The 6,107-nt window shown below is 46.8% G+C and overlaps 1 non-coding gene across 1 annotated transcript; it reads right to left on the reverse strand.

Moving 5' to 3' along the window:
- Positions 1 to 1,060: 1,060 nt before the first annotated feature.
- TRNAC-ACA (transfer RNA cysteine (anticodon ACA)) lies at positions 1,061 to 1,131 on the reverse strand. Its single transcript has one exon. It is a non-coding gene; the product is annotated as a tRNA-Cys (tRNA).
- Positions 1,132 to 6,107: the final 4,976 nt, after the last annotated feature.

The following is a 6,107-nucleotide window of genomic DNA, read 5'->3' on the forward strand; positions in this document are numbered from 1 at the left end:
TCAAGTGAAGGCTGACCACTTTAGAGGAGGGTGGCCAAGACTTCACAAGCCCAAAAAAAAAAAAAAAAATGCCAGCAAAGAAATGTTGGTTGTTCATAGTTCCTCCCACCCTCATGAATTTCATATCTGCTTCCGGTTTAAGCAAATCCTCCTCTACTCTGCATATACCAATGATCATTCTAAAATGTCCTAACTACTCCTCCTCTCTGTTCATGTAGAAATATTGTGTTTAATAACTGAATAGCTCTTTTTAATAAAAGGAAGAACCAACCCAGCATTTGTTTGGTTTTCATCTTTGGATGTAAGGGAGACTTGTTGGAAAACCCCTTCTAGTTTAAAGATTTTATTATTCTTAACCACTCTTGATTATCTAATAAGGAGAAAGAGATATTTCTCCTACACCTTTATGTTTCTAGTGTTTAAAAAGCCAAGCAATTGTAGTATGAGAATTCTAAAACACAGTTTTAATGCCAAATCACTGTTCTTTTAGTGATGATGGTGGTTATTGTGAGAGCAGACCTCTTTTGGAAACATGCCAAGAAACAGGTTCCTGACAGGTCTGGGGAGGCAACTCTTCAGGTGCAGGTACTCAGGAAAACCCAACTGGAGGGGGAAGCGGGGATGGGAATCCTATAACTAGGTGGTGACCCTAATGGCTTATTCGGAGAGGCATGGATCGAGAGAGGGTTCAATAGTCATAGTTTTGATGAATGGTAATACAGCTAATGACTTAACCTGTGACCCAGTTGAATCTAGCAGTCACCTCTGCACAGCTACTCCAGGGCCAGAGTCTCGTTCAGCCAGAGTTTGCAGGTCCTCTTACACATCAGAAGCACCTAATATATGGTAGGAATTTCGTCTACCACCTGTGATCTACACTCAGGCTTTTCCTTCTCTATCTACAACACACCTTACTTCACACTGCTGCTGTTACTTGGTCGCTTCAGTTGTGTCCGACTCTGTGCGACCCCATGGACTGTACCCCACCAGGCTCCTCCATCTATGCGATTCTCCAGGGAAGAGTGCTGGAGTGGGTTGCCATTCCCTTCTCCAGTGGATCTTCCCAACCCAGGGATCGAACCTGGGTCTCCTGCATTGTAGGCAGATTCTTTACCACTGAGCCACCAGGGAAGCCCTATTTTACACTAAATAGGTGCAATTATTCTTTATGGCGTCTAATCACTTGTAGCGATTAAGAACGTTCTTTCTGCCTCACTTCGCACTAGGAGTTTTCCTTGCCAACCCACCGCAAGCTCCACAGCCTGTGGGTTGAGGCCCAGTCGTCCTCTTCCCTCCCCTGTAAGAATGAGAATTACAGGTCTCAGCTTCAGCAGAAGGGAATATAGTCGCTCCTCGATTTAATCCATTCCTTCCTCCCTCATTGTGCCTGCCCTGTGACCAGCTTGGTTTGTCTGCACCAAGTAGGTTCCTGGGCAAGCTAAGCCAAGCCATTCTATTTCTGGAGCCCTCTGCCGAGAGCCGCTTCAAGCAAGACCATGGAAATGTTCTGATGACAGTCCCACACCGCTACAGTTGCCAGATCTTCCCAGCGCCAGCGGCGCGCGGCGGCGGCGCGTTTACCTAAGCGCGGAGAAGGGTGAGGGTTGGTCCTGCCCCGGGTGGATCGTCGCTTTGGCGCCGTCAGGCTTCAGGCATTGATTGTATTTACTTGTTCTGAAGTGCCCAGGACTTAAGGTTGATTTTCCTTCACCAGATTTAAAATACATTCATCTGTGGGCGAACAAGGAGGAAAAGAAGAAACAGAGGGCTGCCAGGCGAAGCGGGAACCAGAGGAGTACCCGGGCGCCCCTGGGCAGGAGCCGGGTGGGCGCCCTTTCGGGAAGAGAGCCCCGAGGGCCCAGTGGAGGTGAGGGCGTCGGAAGGCCCCGGGCGGCCTTGGCCGGGAAGGAGCAAGGGTCCCGTTACCCGCAGAGGATATCTAGGCCCAAGGCCCGCTTCTGCCGCGCCCGCCCTCCGGTCTGGGTCGGCTGGGCTCCCGGCTGCGCCAAGGTCGGGTCTGCTGGAGAGACTGGAAGTTGCGGTTCGCTGCCGCCCACCGCATGCGCCCCCTGCATCGCACAGCCTTGGGCCTGTTGTGACTTCTGGGCATCGACACCTGGAACCCGTTAAAAGCGCCTCTTCCTCACGCCCGGCCTCGGTCTTTCCCCACCCTCAGGCTCTCCGGGCCCAGGCGAGCTTTGAATGTATTAATTAAATAAAGCAGGCAGCCCTTGAATCGCTCCAATGCAGGGCGCTCCCGGGAGCGTGAAAGTCCTGGCCTCCGAATCCGCCAAAGAAAATGTGTGAAAAGAGAATTAGTGAAATTAGGTTAGACCAATAAAACGTGAGGGCGCCAGCATCCCCCCCTTCCCTCTCCCCCAGCCTGGGGCTAGAAGGGCTATCTAGTCTGATCTATTGTTTCCCGCCCTGGCAGGGGGTTCATTGTTTGATAAATAATTCCCCCTCCATTTTATTCTTAAAAAAAAAAAAAAATGGGTATTTGCATAATCACTGCTTTGATGTGGCCAGAAATCGGAGGCTTGGTCTCCCCAAGTCTGCTATTGGTAGCGAGGCAACCAAGCTCGGTCCAGATCTTTTACTTCACTGACAGTGTGTGGCAGACTGTCAGTAACGGCACTGTTCAGCTGCTGCCTCCTTTTTAAAAAGGATCCACTTTAATGATTAAACCTAAGGAATGTCCAAAAGGAGGGGGGCAAGGGGGAAGGACGAGGGTTCTCACCCCCCCTCCACCTCCCTCTGTCCTTCAGGGTTCATTGTTCCCAGCAGTTTCTTTTCCAAATCCCTGGGGTGGGGGTGGGGGTTGCCTCTCCCTTGGGGCTTCTCCACGTGGCTCGCCGTGGGCACCCGCAGGGGTCCACCCCGGGCCGAGGAGGGGCGAGGTCCGCTAGAGCGGTCCTCCTCGCCCCTCACCCGTTTTTCTTTCCCCAGTTTGGTTTACCCAGCACTGTACTCTCGCGCTCGCTTCGCCTGGCGGCCCACCTCTGTTTCTTCTTTTCCTTCTTGTTCACCCACAGATGAATGAATGGATGGGGTTTGTCTTCTGCAGGATGCCGAAGTGAGCTGCTCTTTGGTTCTCGAGTGGAAACGGAGTGGGGAGGGTCCCTGGGAACGCAACTTGGGGGCAGTTTCAGATGGTTCCCGACAGGCGAGAGGAGCAAAGAAATTCACTCATCCGGAAAGCAGATCGAGAAAGCCAGTGTGGCCGGAGCTGCGATTTCCCTGCAAGGTGGCGGGAGTCGGAAGATGGAGTTGGGAAAGAGTCCTGATGGTGTGTGTGCGCTACAATAAATGACTTCTCTGTCTCTCTCTCTCTCTGCCAGGGTCGCGGGAGGAGGGGAGGCGATGCGAGTGTTCCTGTTTGCGTTCGCTTGCGCCAGCTTCTCCAGCCCCTCAAGCACAAATGGGGAAAAGTCAGCTCGGATTATTGACTAGAAACACTACGTTAGAAGCCGGGGCTGCCCCAGCAACTGGACAGGTGCCAGCTCTGATCTCCAGGCTGGGTAGGTCTCACCTGTGGCAGAAACGCACAGCCTCCCCCGCCCTGAGTCCAGGATTTCGGGAGGGCGGGAGTGGGGAGACTCCCGAGGGGAAGAAGGATCCCCGAAGCACCTGCGCCACCGGATCCCACTACCTGTGCGTCTTCCGAGTCCCCGCATCCTCCGAGCTGGACCCCGGGCCATTTTTCAAGTGTCTCACCAGCTTTTGGACGCAGAGCCTCAACGGTTGCTTAGCTCATTATAAATTCTCTTCTTTATACTTTTCAAGGCTGTAGCCGTATAAACAATCGGTTTTCTTTGTATCATATAAAATAAAAGATTCAAGATTTTTCCCCAGCGGCAGTATACTTGTAATTTTGTTTGGACTTTGAGAGCCGCTCTGTAGACACTATAGGGTATACTGAATTCCAGAGATGTAAGAAATCGAGAGGCAAAAAGCTAAAATTATTTCAAAGGACACATCTCTAAGAGACACTGTTGGACTGTAGCTGGTCTTTGAAAGATTTAATAACAAGTGTATCTCTTCTCTGATCTTGTTGAATTGTAGAACAGACCCTGACACCAGCAATTTTCTTCACTTTTCCTGCCTTTCTAATGATTCCATCACTACTTTCTCTTTTTTCTTCAGGACCTGCAGGCATACTTGGAGACATTAAACCATGAAGCAAAGAACCAAAACCTTTCACCAATTTTATTTGATCTAGAAACAATTAAGTAAAAGTGCTGAAGTCCATGTTATATGGGGAACAGGAAACTTCAAAATAAGCAGAGAAAGCTGGGGGCTGGTTTCCATGGTAGCAGCTTGCAGTAAAGCCTAATTCCTTGTGACAAAGAGGTCATCTTCCTTTTCAAATGTGTTTATGATCCCTTTGTGCATTGTATTTTGGCATAAAGGCTTCTATGCCCTGTCAGGGCTCCGCAGGCAGCTCTATGACTCTCAAGGGGGTTTATTGCCTCCTTGGTATAAGAATAGCAGAAAGAAGCCAAACTAGTGCCAGTGTGACAAAAGATAACCTCACGGGCTTGCTGTTGCTTTCTTTCTGTTAACACATAAATCTTGCTATGCACTGAAATAATTTAAAAATGAGAGATTCTGGGATAACTTTGATTTTGTGTTTTTTCAACCTTTTACATAAATTGAAACACTACATGCAAACATGTACAAGAAGATTGATTCAGTGTGAGGATATAATTATTTTTTGCCTCACTTTCCAGATAATTTTGAAAAAGAAATCAAATGAGGTAAAACCTGGAATATACCTTTGAAGATGTATGGAGAAAGTCTAACCATAAACTTCAGTATTGCATTAATACATTAATACTTCTTTCATTTCACAGTACCTAGAACATGATCAAAAAGAAGACAGAATCAAATCTATCTGAACTAGTATCTTCCTTAACTCAAAACTGTCATGGCAGCAGCTTGAAATAGACAAATAAGAAAACTTGAATTTTGCTATTAGAGCAGTAAAGCCACTGAAAAGTTTTGAGTTCAAACCCAGTGTTTCTTCTGAATTAGAAGGAAGTCAAACCTTACTAACAGAGCTCTTGATGGCTTTGCAAAAGAAGTTCCTGTCACTTTCAGGAGACCTAGGAGAGTCCAACTGACATCTTCAGTCTGGTAAGAATCAGAAAGGCTGTAGTGAAAACTGAGTTTTATTTCTCAGTGAGCAAATAATTCAGTTCTACTAGAATAAAACTTCTGGAATCTTAGACTATTCTGCTCGCTTACATTCAGGAGAGTTGTCGAGACTTCCTAGAGTTTTTTTCAGAGCAACATGGTTCTAAGCTACAGAAGATGAAACTGAACTGACAAAGGCACTGCCCAGAGACCTTTACAGAGACCTTTACATGATTCTGAATCTCTCAGATATTAATGTCTTTCATGATAACAACATGTATAAGATGGTAATGGTGATACTGCATTACAAAGCAGGCTGGAGCAAATCCCTATGGTGACAACTACCTGGTTCTTAGCTCTCCAGATAATTGCTAATTCTTTTTTTTTTTTTTTAATTGGAGGCTAATTACTTTACAATATTGTATTGGTTTTGCCATACATTGACATGAATCTGCCATGGGTGTACATGTGTTCCCCATCTTGAACCCCCCTCCCACCTCCCTCCCCATCTCATCCCTCTGGGTCATCCCAGTGCACCAGCCCAGAGCATCCTGTATCATGCATTGAACGTGGACTGGTGATTTGTTTCACATATGATAATATATATGTTTCAATGCCATTCTCCCAAATCATTCCACCCTTGCCCTCTCCCACAGAGTCCAAAAGACTATTCTATACATCTGTCTCTTTTGCTGTCTCGCATACAGGTTTATTGTTATCATCTTTCTAAATTCCATATATATGCATTAGTATACTGTATTGGTGTTTTTCTTTCTGGCTTACTTCACTCTGTATAATGGGCTCCAGTTTCATCCACCTCATTAGAACTGATTCAAATGTATTCTTTTTAATGGCTGAGTAATACTCCATTGTGTATATGTACCACAGCTTTCTTATCCATTCATCTGCTGATGGACTTCTGATAATTGCTAATTCTATCTCTTTCCACCAAAAAGACAAGAAAGTTC

The sequence above is a fragment of the Bos javanicus genome, chromosome 6 (genome assembly GCF_032452875.1).
Source record: "Bos javanicus breed banteng chromosome 6, ARS-OSU_banteng_1.0, whole genome shotgun sequence".
Taxonomy (NCBI): domain Eukaryota; kingdom Metazoa; phylum Chordata; class Mammalia; order Artiodactyla; family Bovidae; genus Bos; species Bos javanicus.